Source organism: Apodemus sylvaticus, chromosome 21 (assembly GCF_947179515.1).
Source record: "Apodemus sylvaticus chromosome 21, mApoSyl1.1, whole genome shotgun sequence".
Taxonomy (NCBI): Eukaryota; Metazoa; Chordata; class Mammalia; order Rodentia; family Muridae; genus Apodemus; species Apodemus sylvaticus.
In genome coordinates, this window is record NC_067492.1 from 35,723,877 (window position 1) to 35,740,849 (window position 16,973).

Here is a 16,973-nt window from a genome sequence, read left to right on the forward strand (position 1 = left end):
TGCCTCCTGAGTGCTGGGATAAAAGGCATGTACCACCATGCCCAGTGAGTTTATCTTTTGAGGGCATTTCCTGTAAATAGGATGATAGGATATGAGATTTCTGTGTCTGATTTCTTTCATTTAATGCAATGCATTCAGAACTCACCTCTGTCACCAATGCATTCCATTTGTTTGTCTGGTGAATAACGTCCCATTTTTATGGACAGGCAATACAATCATCTTTTCACCAGCTGATAGACGTGGGAGTTGTTTTGTTTGGGGACTATCATAAGAATATTGAATGATCGATTACTGCTTACAAGTTTCCACATGAGCACATTTTTGGTTCTTTCGGGTATAGGTGTAGGGAGGAGTGGGGTTTCCAGGTTAGACACTAACTGTATTTGACTTCTTGAGGGCCTGCAGTGCTGTTTCCAGGGAGACCTGCCATTTCCCACACCCTCCAGTAATGTGCGGTGCTTCTTACAACCTCTCAACAGCTCGTATTACTTGTTCTTGACTGTCTTGATTACAGACAGCTTAGCGGGTGTAAGGGGTGGCCTGTGGCTTTCAGCAGCTTACACGTGCTTATTAGACATTTGTGCGTCTTCTTTGGAAAAAGAAAACCCTTCAAGCCTTTCACCCATTTTTTCTGTTTGAACAGGTTCTGATAGTCTGATGTGAGTGTGAGATCTCCCTTGGGTAGTTTGCAAATAAGTCCTTTCATTCTTTGTGCTATCTCTTTGCTTACTTGGAACCCTCACTGTGATTACTGGGAACCCTCACTGTGATAGCCTCTAATTTGTCTTCTGCTTATGTTGTTCCTGTGCTTTCCTGGCATACCAAACCATTGCCGCATCCGTGGCTGTGCAGGGTTCCTACACAAGACATAGACTCATCTCCCATGTTTCTGCTGGGAGTTTTATAGAGTTAGCTCCTCTGTTCAGCTCTTCAATCCACCGGGGCTTATAAATATATGTACCTGTCGACAACTCAGCTGTCAGAACTACTTTTTTTATTTTATTTTATTTAATTTATTTAATTTATTTATTTATTTATTTATTTACTTATTTATTTATTTAGAAAGATTTGCTTTATTTCTATTGGGGGAAGGAATAGCATAGATATAACTGTTATGTGATCTGCTGTCCACTGTGTACACACACACATACATATACATACACACCAAAAGTTCCCCCTCTCCCCCCCAAAAAACGAAAACCACCCTCAAACTGTACCAGTACTTCATATTTTGAACAAAACAATAGATCCTGGGAAGATAGATCTTGGGAAGAAGTGCAGAATGCAAAATCAAATGCTGAGCAAGCAACATCATTAATATTCAAAATATTTATATTACTGAACTATAACAGGTGATGTTCTCTGTGTCTGTAAAACTTCAGAACGGCAGAGATGATTGTTAAACCTAGTCCATGCCAGCTTCTAAAACTCAGAAGATTTTAGTTAGCTTATTTTTCGGTGCTTCAACAGAATTTTCTACAAGATCTGGAACATTGTCATCCTCTTCATCAGTGTCCTGTGGTCTGGTGCTTTACTGTACAATACTTGCCATGGAAACCGTTCACTCACTCTGAGCTGTCAGCACCAAGCTGACTTAATATCCCAGGAAGCATTTCTGTGATTGGTTTGGCTTCTGCAGGACCAATCTTTGCAAAGGTGTTAGTGGAGAGGGAAGCTTGGACTTTGGGATTGTTGGAAAGACTAACTGTTCCATCGTCTTTAATCATGTTCACCTCTTTAGTACCAGTTGGATTGTTCACAGCCAGTTTCGTTAGTGAACTCTGAAGCTTTTTGTCATCAGCAGTAGCTAGCCTATGTGCCACCTTCTTCCTGTGAGCTGTCCCCTTCCCTCCTATCTGGACCTGAGCTTGAAGTCTGGCTAACTTTTCCTGTTCATGCTGTTGGTGAATCTGCAGTGGGGAGAGTCCTCCAACACCAGCACACGGCAAGAGCAAGATCCAGAACTACTTTTTTTTTTAATTATTATTTATTTGAATTGTATATGTGTGTACCTGAATGTATTATGTGTATCACACGTGTACAGAAGCCTGTAGAGGTCAGAAGAAAGCATGGGATCCCAAGGAACCAGAGTAACAGGTGGTTGTGGGCCACAGGTGGATGCTGGGAACTGAGCCCAGATCCTCTGCAAGAGCAGCAAGAGCTTTTAAGCACCAAGCCATCTCTCCAACCCTAAAGATTTCTTTTTATTTTATGTGTGTGACTGTTTTGCCTGCATATGTGTGTGTATATATCACATGAGGACAGGCGCTCATGGAGGCGGGAAGAGGGAGACAGGCTGGCTGCAACTGGAGTTACATCAAGCTGTGAGCCAAGTGGGTGCTGGGAACTGAACCCAGGTCCTCTATGAGAACAGCTAGTAGTCTTAACCACTGAGCCGTCTCTCCAGCCCCAGAACTACTTGCTGAAAAGACTGTTTCCCTCCTCTGGATTGTGTTGGCTCATTTGTCAAGATCAGTTGCCCTTAAATGTATGGACTTGTTTTTAGATTCTCAGTCTGACTGCAATGTCTTGATTATTGTACTGTATTATAATTCCCTCACCTGGCTTTTTTCCCCTTTTCAATTCCTTTCCTTATATTCTCCCCCAATCCCACTTCCCTTCCTGTCTTCCTTTCCTTTCCTTTCCTTTCCTTTCCTTTCCTTTCCTTTCCTTTCCTTTCCTTTCCTTTCCTTTCCTTTCCTTTCCTTTCCTTTCCTTTTTTTTTCCTTTCCTTTCCTTTCCTTTCTTCTTCTATTCTGAGGAAAAGTGTAGCCTTGCATTTACCAATCCTTCTGCTTTAGTCTCTAAAGTGCTAGGACCCTAAATGTTGGCCCCCAGCCAGGTCTTATCTTTTAAATTTACAAAGCTTTCAACCTTAGAGGTGAGTGTTTCAGGACCCACAGCCCAGGTTATGCAGAAGACAACATGACAACATTTTACTGTATTTTGTTTCATCCCTTTGTGAATCTATTTTTATATTTTTATATTTTATTTTTTGTCATTAAGAAGTTAAATTTCTTTTGATACGACCCAAGCTGTTCTTCCTCACCTTTCACCCCTCCTTTTTCCTGTGCATAACCACAAAATCAGGACCCTGACATCACTTGGGGATCCTTCCCTAAGTATATGTTTATGATTTTGTAGCTCTATAAATAGAAGACAGCCTGGTTCTGCGCTGCTGTGCTGGGTTCCATGACTTCTCGACCTGCCGTTTTCAGTGGATGCTCTCTCGCCTGCTCTCTTGCTGCCCTGATGGTCCTCAGAGCTCTCCCCTTTTGCTGTGTGAATCCTGCTGTGGTCTCCTCTGCTGTCCAGGGATCCCCTCAGCACTGAGGATCTAGGCTGTATCAGGACTGACGGCTCTTCTGTAACACTGGGGTGTCCCTGTGTGTGTGTCCCTACTGCCCCTGTCTCTTCTTGCTTTTTTGTCCCTTTCTGGTTTCGTGTAGTTTTTGTGGGCCTCAGACCTGCCATGCTCCTGATTCAGTCTCCCCGAATGCTAGAGTTATAGACACTGCCCACGGGGTCTGGCTCCTCATCCTTTGACTCTGAACCTGGCTCTCTTTAAGGACCCTGCTTCTCCTGTAGCCTTCTGGGAGGCATTGTTCCCACACTGCTGTCCCGTTCAGAGCCAGGACTGGAGAAGGCATCCTCCTTAATCTTCTCCCTTCCCTAAAAAGCCTTTGCTTCTTTGTGGCGCACTTGGGACCGTCTACCCTCTACCCCTTACTTCCTTCATTGGTGGCCATGACAGATGCCAGCTCATGGTGACTCTCCTCGCCAGGGTTTTCCCTCGGAGCACTCTTCACAGTCATCTCTCTTGGTTTCACAGCCTCCTCTCTTCCAGAGGACTCAGCCTCTCCTGCCCACGGCCATGCTCTTGACCTTGTCACCCCTGATGACTGCAAGGACATGCTCTCGATTTCAAACACCCCACTGTCACCTCCATCTGGACTCTCCAGCTCAATTCCTTGAGCATCCAACTCCTGCCATCCAGCCACAAGGGACTGAAATGGTCCCTTGTCCCTGGCTCCCTGCCACGTCTCTTACTCTGTCCTTACTTTAGCTTCCCCGTTGTAAGCAGCATCTGCTGTGTACGTATAACATATACCTTCAATGGACATTCATAATGGCTACTCCTGTTTTCTTGCTTCCTCCTGGAGAATTCAGGGCCCCAGGGAACCCCCCCCCCCCATCTCCACCAGTTTCGCACCTGCCCTGGTGCAGCTGAGCAGTGCTAGGAAAAAGCTGATCATGTCAACTACTGGTCAAGGTCACAGCATCCTTTCATCCTCTGTGCCTTCCCAATCCCTACCATATTTGCCCCCCAGCCCATGTGTCTCCTGGGTTTCTCACAGGAAACCTGAAGTAGGTGTTCCCAGCCCACTGCAGGTCTCCTGTGCTCATCTGCTGAACTAGAGCAGGAAAACAGCATTTTGTGTGTGTGTGTGTGTGTGTGTGTGTGTGTGTGTGTGTGTGTGTTTGTGTACACTGTGTTGTGTTTCAGAGTGTTCAGACCCAGAAGCTGAGAGCATCTGTTCTGATCACGTTCAGTCACATGGCCTTTCATCTGTGCAGGAGAGGCTGGGAAAGGACCCAAAGAGACAAGTGTTTTGGTGAGGGCCACACAGTGTCTACAGAGATTAGTGATGTGGCCAGGGAATGGTGACACACATTTCATTCAAGACCTTGTCCTGGGTGGAGTCCATACTCCAGTCTGGGTCCCTAAGGTAAGACCCACTGCAAAATCCTGACTGCTTATTTTGTCTGAGCCCCTTAGAAGGCCAGCAGCCTTCCAGGCTGCATCTGCCCCTTTTACAATTTGATGCGTTGTGTGGACTGCTGATTTGGATTTTCAGTGTGTCATAAAAATAGCAGATGTGTTAGAGCATGCAGGGTGTGACCAGTGTACTAATACCCTAAATCCTAGATACAGCTGTCTTGTCTCTACCACCAGCTGGCAGTGGGTGTGGCTTGTGGGTTAGTGAGCCTTGCTGCCACCAGGTTGTTTTAAGGATGGAGGGCTTCTATGCTCTCTGTCACACACAATTCACAACAGCCGCTGGTGCTGGAAGCAAATGATAACCGTTGGAAAGACGCAGGCCGGAGAAAGAGGCAACGATGCTGGGCCCAGGAAAGACCCGGCTCAATACCAAGACAAGAGGTGCCTAAAGCTAGCTCAGGAGATGATATCCTTCTGGAAGGGAAGCAGAAAAGGGAAGCAAAGAAAGGGAGAACCATCGTGGTGTGAAGAGAAGAAAGGAGAAAGCCCCGGACATTCATCCCTTGGCCCACGGTTCTTTCCAGAGCCTTCCTAGCATGCCCTGTCCTGGTCAGAGAACGCATAAATAAAACTTAGGGACAGAAATGACACAATCATCTCTGTAGGTGCACAAAAAACCAACAAAATCCCACACCTCTTTACAGTAAAAGCCCTGAAGAAAGCAGGAATAGAAGGACACAGCTCAGTTTGACAGAAGAACATGCTCAGCCAAGCCAGCGACACTACAGAGGCCTGAAGATCAGAGTCAGACAGGGCTGTCCACCCTTACCCTCCCTATTTATTGAATGTGATATTTCAAGTCTTAGTTGGATCAATCAGAAAGAAATAAAAGGATTATGGATAGGAAGTGAAGAAGTCCATTTACCCCTTTTTGCAACCCACAGGACACTATGGGGGAATACCCTGACAGCCTCAAAGTACTTATCATCCATATCACAGGATAGGAAGTTGAGACACAAAAATAAGTTTCTTTCCTATGGACCAACAAGTTTACGGAGAAGGAAATCAGGCCAAACCAATGTCACTGGCAGTAGTTGCCTAAATGGATAAAACACTTAGGAATGAACAGAACCAAGGAGGTGAAATACCACTGCAGTTAAGGCACTGAGGAGCCTTGCTAGAACTTCTGTAATAGGGAAACTTACAGAGCCCAGAGAATGGGCCATCTCCTTCCTTCCTATGAGAGTTTTGTATATGTCTAGTCTTCTCCCAGCGTGGACAGGTCCCGTGTTTGTAAGCATACTTCCCCAGCTCCCCCACTCCACACAGCATGCAGCACATGCCACCAGACACGCCCTTTGTAAGGGTGCAGGATGGAAGTGCAGGAATATGCTGTGTTCTTCCGCTCTGCGAGACATGTTTATGTGGGACAAGTTTGCATACGGTGAGTCTCTGATACTGCATGAACAAATTCTATCTTATTAGCACACACGCCACTTAATCTCATACACAGCATGCAAGAATGTGATGAGAACCTGTTGAAACAGCCGGACAGTGGTGTGAACACACATGTGTTAACACACATGTGTGCTTGTACATACAAGAAGCCTACAGAACTCCAAACAGACTAGACTAGACCAGAAAGTCCTCCTGGCAAATAATAACCAAAACACCAAATGCACTAAACAAAGAAAGAATATTAAAAGCAGTAAGGGAAAAAGGACAAGTAACTTATAAAGGCAGACCTATCAGAATTGCACCAGACTTCTCACCAGAGATGATGAAAGCTAGAAGATCTTGGGCAGATCTCATACAGACCCTAAGAGAACACAAATGCCAGCCCAGACTTCTATACCCAGCAAAACTCTCAATCACCATAGATGGAGAAACCAAGATATTCCATGATAAAACCAAATTTTTACAATATTTTCCCACAAATCCAGCCCTACAAAGGATAATACATAGAAAACGCCAATACAAGGAGGGAAACTACATCCTAGAAAAAGCAAGAAAGTAATCTTCTTCCAACAAACCCAAACGAAGATAACCACACAAACATGAAAATAACATCAAAAATGACAGGAAGCAACAATTACTATTCCTTAATATCTCTTAACATCAGTGGACTCAATTCCCCAATAAAAAGACATAGACTAACAGAAATGTTCTTCATGTAAATCTTCAATTTTATTAGAAAATGTTTGTAATTCCTCTTTCAATTAATTTAGTAATGTTTTTATGTCTAGCATTTTATCTGCATTATTTTTCATGATAATCTTCCATTTTAACATGTTTTTCTATATATTTCTTGAATTTTATCAGAAATGTTTTCCATGTAAATCTCTGATTTTATCAGAAAATGTTTTTAATTCCACCTTCAATTAATTTAGAAATGTTTTTATGTCTAGCAGTTTATCTGTATAATTTTCCATGAAATAGTCAATTTTAACATGTTTTCCTATATATTTCTTGAATTTTTATGAATATTTTATCAGAAATATTTTTCATGTACAGCTTCAATTTTATTAGAAAATGTTGGTAATTCCTCTTTCAATTAATTTAGTAGTGTTTTTATGTCTACCATTTTATCTGTATAGTTTTCCATGATAATCTTCAATTTTAACATGTTTTTCTCTATATTTCTTCAATTTTATCAGAAATATTTTCCATGTAAATTTTCAATTTTAGCAGAAAATGTTTATAATTCCACTTTCAATCAACTTAGGAATACTTTTATGCCTACCATTATTATATCTATATAAAAATTTCCCTAATAATCTACAATTTTAACATGTTTTTCTACATTTTTTTACGATTTTATCAGAAATATTTTCCACATAAATCTTTAATTCTATCATAAAATGTTCCTACTTCCTTTTTCAATTAATTTAGCAATGTTTTTATGTCCACCATTATACTCTTTAATTTTCCATGAAAATTGTCAATTTTAACATGTAAATATTTTCCCTGTAAATCTTCAATTTTATCATAGAATGTTTTTACTTCCTTTTTCAATAAAAGAATATGCTTTTCAAAAAAATCACTTTCAAATTTGAAAAAAAATAAGGAGGTGCAATACTCTTGCATGTAAGATTTAAAAAATAATTAAAATAAGAAAATCTCTGTCCATCAGTCAATCAATAATGTTGTGGCAGTTCAAATGAGAATGACCCCATATGTCTGAATATTTAGATCCACATTGGTGGAACAGTTTGGGAAGGATTCAAAGGCGTGACTTTGTTGGAGGAGGTGGCCAACATGCAGAACCTTCTCACTATGAGGCAGCACAGCTTGGAGCACACAGTGTGAGGGCATGTCTAATTACCCTTGCGTCAAGAAAAGAGCCATGATTCAACTAGTAATATACACACAAAACCTGGAGAGGAGTCACATCAGAAACAATTCTAGTTCAGAGGACAGCTTGGCAAATGTCCTAGGCTTTACACCTTGGAAACCTTAAATAACCCAATAACCCATATATTACATGCATGCATGAGCTAGCAGCGATTAGAATAGTTATACAGAAGAATTACATATATGCTCTCTACATGTTGTCTTAGGTACTTTTCTATTGCTGAGGTAAGAAACCAAGACCAAGGTAGCTTATAAAAGAAAGTATTTAACTTCAGCTAATGACCCCAGTGGTTTAGAGTTCATGATGGTGGAGCAAAGGCATGGTGGCAGAAATACCCAAGAGCTTAAATCTTGATCCACAAAAAAGAGGAGAATTTGTTTTGAATGAGAACAGCCCCCATAGGCTCACATATTTGAATATGTGTTCGTTCCCTAGTTGGCAGAACTGTTTGGGAAGGATTGGGGTAGCATTATTGGAGGAGGTATGTCATTACAGGCCAGCGTTGAAGTTTAAAAACTTCACCCCCCATCACTTCCAGTTAGTTCTCTCTGCTTCATGTTTGTGGGTCAGGATGTAAGCTCTCAGCCACTGCTCTGGTGCCGTGCCTGCCTGCTGCCACGTTCCCCACTGTGACAATTATAGACTATTGTCCTCTAACTGTAAGTGTACAGTAAACTTTCTCGTGTAAGTCATGATGTCTATCACAGAAGAGTAACTAAGGTGGGCAGAGAGAGAGAGAGAGAGAGAGAGCACCTGAGCTGGGAATAGCATAGGTGTTTGAAACCGAAACGTTTCTCCAGTGAAATAGCGCCAACAAGGCCACACCCAATCCTTCCCAAACAGTTCCATCAACTGGGGACCAGGATTTCAAATATGAGCTTGTGGGGGTCATTCTCATTGAAGCCATTACACATATTAACTTAGGTTTCGCTTTTTAAAATCTAAATTACAATGACATCATCTTTCCCTTTTCTTTCCTTCTTCTCTTCCATGCAATATAGTCCCCCTTACTCTCTCTCCCTCTTTCTTTAATTGTTCATATACAAATAAGCATATATACAAACACATTTATAAACATATAAATGTTTATTATATATTATATATCTATATACATTGTATATCAATATACTATTATGTATTTATATATTATAATTATATATAAAACATATAATTATTTCTGTGCATAGTATTATAATCATATATATCCTGCTCAGTGTGTGGAATGTTACTTGTATGTATAAGATCTCAATGGTATTGGAGAACCAATCGCTGTTCTCTTTCCTGGGAAATACTATGTTTTCCCATTCTTAGCCTTCCTCTGCTGGCTGTCGTTAGAGTGACACCTCATGCTCTATGCCCTTCCACTTCAGCATCTCTATTGGTGTCATTGTTGTTCAGGACTTGTTTAGGTAGCCATGGTGATGGTTAGCTTTTCACCTTTGAAGCAAAATTTAGAATTGTTGGTTGAGTAGGATGAATCTACTGCATTGACAAAAATCAAAATGTTAGACTTTTTACAAATTTAGAGAGCTGTGCTATAATAATGACTACCAACAGAGTGATTGGTTTTCGCACAAGTGTATCTTATATTTACAATAACAAAATACTGAGTCAGGGCAAATAGGTACAGACTGGGACTTTCAATAGAGGAATTGCCTGAGTGGCAGATCTAGCAACTCTAGGCCTTTTGGTGAGCCTCTTTTCTCCCGTGCAGAGTCACTTTAAAAAAAAATAATAAAAAAACTCTTTAAATATGTTTTTGTTTAGTTTTATTTTGTTTTATTTTATCATTTTTCCAGGTGCTTTTCAAAATCTTTCTACAGAGGGTAGGCAGAGTTCCTAAAATAGGGCCCAGGCCTGTCCATCTCAAGTGCCAGTTGGTCTCAGGGAACAGCAGCTAAGGGGACGCTAAACAAACCATCATCGAGGTCCAGCGCAGCCTGCAAGGAGTCTATTGCTCGTATCAACTGCTTCCACAAAAGAGCAGCCAGGCACAGTTGTGTGGACGGTGGTGGGTTCCCTGTTAGATGGCCGCATCCTCCGCCTTGTGAGGTGTCTCTCTGTCTCTCTTCATCTTCCTGGGGTGCTGCTATGCTTGTGTCTGCATTTTTCCACTCTCAATGAGGTTTGTTCATGATATTCAACCTGGCTGTTGGCAGAGGAAGAGCAGGATTGTTCTCCAGCCTGTTGGACCATTGCTTAGTGGGGCTCTACTGTGGTCGCAGTTTCTGTTTGTTACCTGGCTGCCAAGAGGTCTTTGTGTGCTCACTGGACTCTCTGTATGTCCTAAATATTCATGTATTTAACTTTATAAACTTTTGAATATATGTAAAGTTTAGACATACTGCTCCCTTTTCAGTTGCAGATGCCTAGGGAATTAACTGTACTAAAACCACCATAAAATAGCTGCTTGCAAAGGAACCATTCTGAGCGTTTTAACATAAACAAGTCACTTGACGGAACTTTCCCTACATCTGGAGATGCGGCTCAGCGATTAAGACTGTTTATGCCTCAAATATTAGGACTGGGATTTGGAATCACAGTATACACATGACAAGCCGGGCATCTTGGGCATCTCCGTAAACACCCATAACTCCAGACCCAACTGGGACAGAACAGGAGGGTTGCTGGGGCTTGCTCAGCCTAGTTGAAACACCTTAGCACCAGGTTCAGAAGTCCCTGCCTCAAACTGAGATTGCTCTGAGGGGAAAGGTACTTACTCCCCTGGGAGGCTGCCACCTGTCTTTTACTCCCAGGAACCACAAGGTAGGAAAGAATTGCCTCCAGAAAATAGTATCTTACCTTCACATTTCTCCACACATGCTCATACAGTCTTAGTAAGGGTCATGGGAAGAAACTTCATGACTAAGGCAATTCTTATACAAGAAAGCATTTCATTGGGGCTGATAGGTTATTTCTCTGCCAGTGAGACAAGCCAATTCAAGCTAGATTAGATTACATTAAACACAGTTTATTGGGAAGCTGTTATTGAGCGAGTTCACTTGCCCCAAGGACCAAGGCCAGGGAAGTCACCTTGGGAAAAGAGGGTTTAGGAGAGAAAGAGAGAGAGAGAGAGAAGAAGAAAGAAAGAAAGAAAGAAAGAAAGAAAGAAAGAAAGAAAGAAAGAAAGAAAGAAAGAAAGAAAGAAAGAAAGAAAGAAAGAAGGGAGGGAGGGAGGGAGGGAGGGAGGGAGGAAGGAAAGAAGGAAGGAATGAAAGAAAGAAAGAAAGAAAGAAAGAAAGAAAGAAAGAAAGAAAGAAAGAAAGAAAGAAAGAAAGAAAGAAAGGGATGCATATGTACAGAGAGAGAGGAGAGAGGGAGAGACCAAAATGTCTGGATTCTATAGGGAAGAGCCTCAGGGGAAGGGCAGGCCAGCCCCTGGGCTGAAAGTTCAGGGTTGGAGACAGAGTATGACATGATGACTGAAGGATGCTGGGAGAACCTGGAGGCCAGGTCTGCTGTGAAATGTAAAATATACACCTCAGTCCCTTGTCCTGGGGTCTGACAAACAGGGGCTTGCTTATATTTTCAGAGGTCTAGGCCATTATCGTCATGGCAGACAGAAAGCATGGCAGCGTGCAGGTAGACAAGGTGCTGGAGAAGAAGCTGAGAGTTCTACATCCAGATCTGCAGGCCACAGGTAGAGAGAGACACTAGACCAGGCTTGGGGTCTCAAAACCTCAGAGCCCACCCACAGTGACACACTTCCTCCAGCGAGGCCACACCCCCTCCACCAAGGCCACGCCCCCTACTCCTTCTAAAGTAGTGCCATTCCCAGATGATGAAACATTCAAATATATGCATGCCTACAAGGGTCATTCTTATTCAAACCACTGCACCCACATCAAATAACTGGATGAATAAATACACAAATAAAAGATAAAAAAATAATAGGAAGAGAACAATATAGGGCACTCAATGCCTTCTTCTGATCTCCATGTGACCTATGCACAAAAACTCACAAAGATACATACATACACACAATACAGAAATAAGAATCTTTTTAAAAATGACAATTTCTTAGTCAAAAGCCCAAAGCAAAAATGGTAAAACAAATAAAACCCATGAAAAATATAAAAACAAAACCTAAAAGCTTGCCTTTTCAGTCAATTGCAAAATGTTATTAAGAGCAAAAGGATCTAGACAGACGGCACAGCAGGGCACTTCTCTTAGTATCCACCAGGGGCCACAACCTCCTATAACTCTACTTCCAGGGGATCCAACGCCCTCTTCTGGCCTCTGTGAGCACCTGCAGATTGTGGTGCACATAAACTCACGCTGGCACACAGAGCAATATCCTTAAGGATGCCTTCTTATGCTAGACACAGAATCAGGTTTTAGTTTTACGTTAGTCCCATTATATTGGAACACCAGCATTTTTATTAGTGAATCTTGGTTTATTAATTCTCAAACTGTAGGCTTTTATAATTGGGGGAGAGGTACTATTTTCCTCTTCTTTTATTTTAAAGCTCTGGTCTAAATGTACGGTAAAGAAACTGATTTTCCCAGAGACGTACAGGAAGATCAAAGAGCATCAGGTAGAAGACACATTAAAGTTTCAAAATGTCAGAACAGCCATCACTATATATTGCCAATACACAAGCCTCCCTCAAAGAACCACCTTACCTACTCACTGTGGATTTTAAAGACAGCACCCTTCTCAGCAGCCCCACAATTTTCCACAACTCATGAAATAGCTTATGGGCAATGGAGAAAGGGGAAAAAAATGAGATTTTAAACATGATCTTGGCATTTATCACTTATATTTTGAATTTTTAAAAAACCAAATTACATCCAATTTTAAATATTTATTTATTTATTTATTTATTTATTTATTTATTTATGTGCGTGTGTGTGTGTGTGTGTGTGTGTGTGAGTGTGTGTGTGTGTGTGCTTGTGTATGTGTGCCCTCGGGGGTCAGAAGAGGATGCTAGGCCCCCTAGAGCTGGAGTTATAGGTGGTTATGAGCTGCACAATGTGGATGGTGGGAACCAAACTCCAGTCCTCTGCAAGGACCATAAATGACATCTCTCCAGCCTCTGCATCCATTTTTTAACCCTCAGGTATTTTTAAGTTTCTTAAGAAAAGGAGAAGGGGCAGGGAATATTGGGTTAGCAAGATGCCTCAGCCAAGCCTGATGATCTGAGTTCAAGTCCCAGAGCACACATGATGGAAGAGGGCCAACTCTCAAAAGTTGTACACACACACACACATGCACACACACACACACACACACACACACACACACACGCACACACGCACACACGCCCACACGCACACACGCACACACATGCAAACACGCACACACATGCACACACACACACACACGAAAGCATCCACACTCCTAAGCACATGTCTCAGTTACTATTCTATTGCCATGAAGAAATATCATCACTAGGACAACTTATAAATGAAAAGCATTTAATTGGGAGCTTATAGTTTCAGACGGCACTGTGGAAGGAAGCATGGTTGCAGGCCATCAGGCATAGTGCTGGAGCGGTAGCTGAGAGGGTGTACCTGATCTATAACTCGAAAACAGAGAAAGAGAGAGAGAGAGAGAGACAGAGACAGAGACAGAGACAGAGAGAGGCTGGGCCTGTAGTGGGCCCTTGAAACCTCAAAGCCCACCCTCAATGACACACCTTCTCCACCAAGGCCACACCTCCTCCTAATCCTTCCCAAACAATCCTTTCAACTGGGAACCAATACAAATACATGAGCCTATGAGGGCCATTCTTATTCAAGCCACATCAACACACAAAAGAAATTAATAATAATGGTAATTGTGGATTGTTTTATTTGGTTGTTGGTTGTTTTCCTGTTTGGGTTTTTTTTTTCTGTCTGTCTTTCTGTCTGTCTTGAAAAACGTGGGCGGAAGATATTTCATATCCAGGTAAACTTCAGTTGGACCCCCGTGGTCCAGTCTAGTTCCTGGGAGACAGCTCTTAAAGAAAAAGAGGGCAGAAGTGAGGAGGGACTTACAGCTGTTTCTAGGTCTGCTGGGTGTTCTATTTAAGAGGATAGATGACGAGTTTAGTTAAACTGCAGAGTTTTAAGTAAAAGGAAAGGACACAGGTAATTAAGACCAACTCTATTGATAGAAGCGTCTTTAAATATGTTAGTCTTGGGGCTGAAGAGACGGCTCAGCGGTTAAGAGCCCTTGCTCTTGTAGAAGAACCAGGGTTGGCTCTCAGGACCCACATATGTGACAGTTCACAACCATCCATAATTCCAGCTCTAGGGACTCCTGCATTCTCTTCTGGCCGCTGAAGGTACTAGGCATGTGTCTAAATTAGAGTTTTACTGCTGTGAATAGACACCATGACCATGGCAACTCTTGTAAGGACAACATTTAATTGGGGCTGGCTAACAGGTTCAGAGGTTCAGTCCACTATCATCAAGGCAGGATCATGGCAGTGTCCAGGCAGGCATGGTGCAGGAGAGCTGAGAGGTCTACAGCTTCATCTGAAGGCTGCTGCTAGGAGAAGACTGGCTTCCAGGCAGATAGGATGTGGGCATTAAAGCCCATATCCACAGTGACACACCTACCCCAAAAGGCCACGCCTACTCCAATAAGGCAACGCCTACTCCAACAAGGCCACTCCTACTCCAACAAGGCCACATCTCCTAACAGTGCCACTCCCTGGGCCAAGCATATACAAACCATTACATTCTACTCCCTTGTTTCTCATCCCCACTAGTTCTCACAATCCTTTGGAATCCTCTTCCTCAAAGGTCCCTGGACTCTGGGTGTTGGGAGGAGGGAGAAATTGGACTGTGTATTCCAAGGTCTCTATTTCTTGTCCTAAGCACATTATCCAGTCGTGGGTCTCTATATTTGTTCCCATCTCCTACAGGTGGAAGAATCTTTGATGATGGTTGATCTATGGATATGACAGAGTTTTGCTGTGTACCTTTAGCAGAATAATAGTGTTTATCTATCTAGTTTCAGGCTCTTCACCGTCCAAGCAGTGTCAGGGATGGGTCCATCTTATGAAACGGGCTTTAAATCAGATAGTAGAGGTTGGCTATTCCCACTACATATGTGGTACTCTTATAGTAGCAAACCACGTAGGCAGGTCACCATTGTAGACTGAAGGTGTTATATAGCTGGCTTAGTGTTTACATGTCTCCTGTAGAAGCATGCAGATTACCTTCCAGGGCTGTGTGCACTCTACTGTAGGAGTGCAGCTCTCATTGGGCACCAGCCTGACTTCTTCATATTCAAGGAGTTGTACGAGTGTGGTCTTCAGCTCTTACCATGAGTTTGATGGACAGAAATCAACAGCATCTGCAACAGCATGAGCTATTTGGAAGTCTCCATGGGGCTCCTTTGGTCAACAATTCAGTTAGAAGTAACCCATTCCTGGCACCACACATTTCATTTGGAGGTGAGAGGTGTCTACTTGGGGCATTGTCTCCCAGTTACTTGGGGATTGCACTTAGACTCATATATGTATAGATAAGAAGTTTCCTATATGACCTCTCAAATGGCCCTTAGTTTTAACTGTCCCTGCCTGTTTTCTCCCTTACCACCCTCTCTGTTTAATACTCCAATTCCAGCCTCCCTTTGCCCTGTCTTTCCATAACTACAAATCCTATTTCCCTTCCTCAGGGAATCCTTCCCTCCCATCTAGCCCATTATTCTATACCCGAGTTTACACAGGTTGTGGCATACCTCGTAAAGGCTTAAAAGCCAGTATCTACATACAAACAAACACCTACTATATTTGTCTTTTAGGTTCTGGTTACCTCAGGCTGATTTTTGTAACTCTACCCATTTACCTACAAGTCTCATGACTTCATTTTTTTTAACAGCTGAGTAATATTCCATCGTGTAAAAATGTACATTTTCTTTTCCCTTATTTTCTATTTTTTGTTTTTGTTTTTTTGTTTTGTTTTGTTTTTTTCAAGACAGGGTTTCTTTTTGTAGTCCTGGCTGTCCTGTCCTGAAACTTGCTCAGTAGACCAAACTGGCCTTGAACTCACCGAGATCCACCTGCTTCTGCCTCCTGAGTGCCAGAATTAAAGACCTGAGCCACCATGACCAGCTCACATTTTCTGCATCCATTCTTCTGCTGCCAGACAGCTAAGCTGTTTCCGATTTCTGGCTTTATGATTAGAGCAGCAGTGAACACGGATAAGTAGGTAAGTGTCACTGTAGTCGATGAGAATCCTTTGGGTACACACTCAAGAATGATACTGATCTATTTCCAGCTTCCCGAGGAACTGCCACATTGCCTTCTGAAGTGACTGTGTAAGCTTGCACTCCCACAAGCAATGGATGCGTTTTCTTCTTACCCCACAACCTTCCTGGTGGCTAAGGATATTGAGCATCTCTTCAGGTATTTCCCAGAAATTTGTGTCTTATCTTTTGAGAACTTTCTATTTAGACCTTTACCCCATTTTGAATTGGGTTATTTATTTTCTTGATACCTAGTTTTTTTGGAGGAGTTCTTTATATGCTTTAGCTATTAGAGCTCTCAATGTGTAATTGGTAAAGATTTCTTCCCATTCTTCTGTCTGCCTCTTTGTCTAAATGATGGTGACCTTTTCCATACAGAAGCTTCTCAGTTACATGAGCTGATTTATTAATTGTTGTTCTCAGTGCCTGTGAAATCAGTGTACTGTTCAGAAGGTCTTCCTGTGCCACTGAACTCAAACTATTTCTCTCTCTCTCTCTTTTTTTTCTTAGATCAAATTCAGAGTATCTGACCTTATGTAGAAAGCCTTCATCCATTTGGAGTTGAGTTTGTGCAGGGTAATAAATATGGTTTGCATTCATTTACATGTAAAATGGTCTGGTATTATTTCATGTGTTTTCTTGGGTGTGGTTAGCCTCTTCAGGCTGAAACTTTCTTTGTAGGACCTTCTTGTAGAGATGGATTTGCAGAT

At 42.2% G+C, this 16,973-nt stretch overlaps 1 pseudogene; it reads right to left on the reverse strand.

Annotated features, from left to right (window-relative positions):
• Window positions 1–1,429: 1,429 nt before the first annotated feature.
• The window catches only part of LOC127672136 (transcription factor BTF3 homolog 4-like), a 39,513-nt pseudogene continuing 23,969 nt past the window's right edge, over window positions 1,430–16,973 (reverse strand).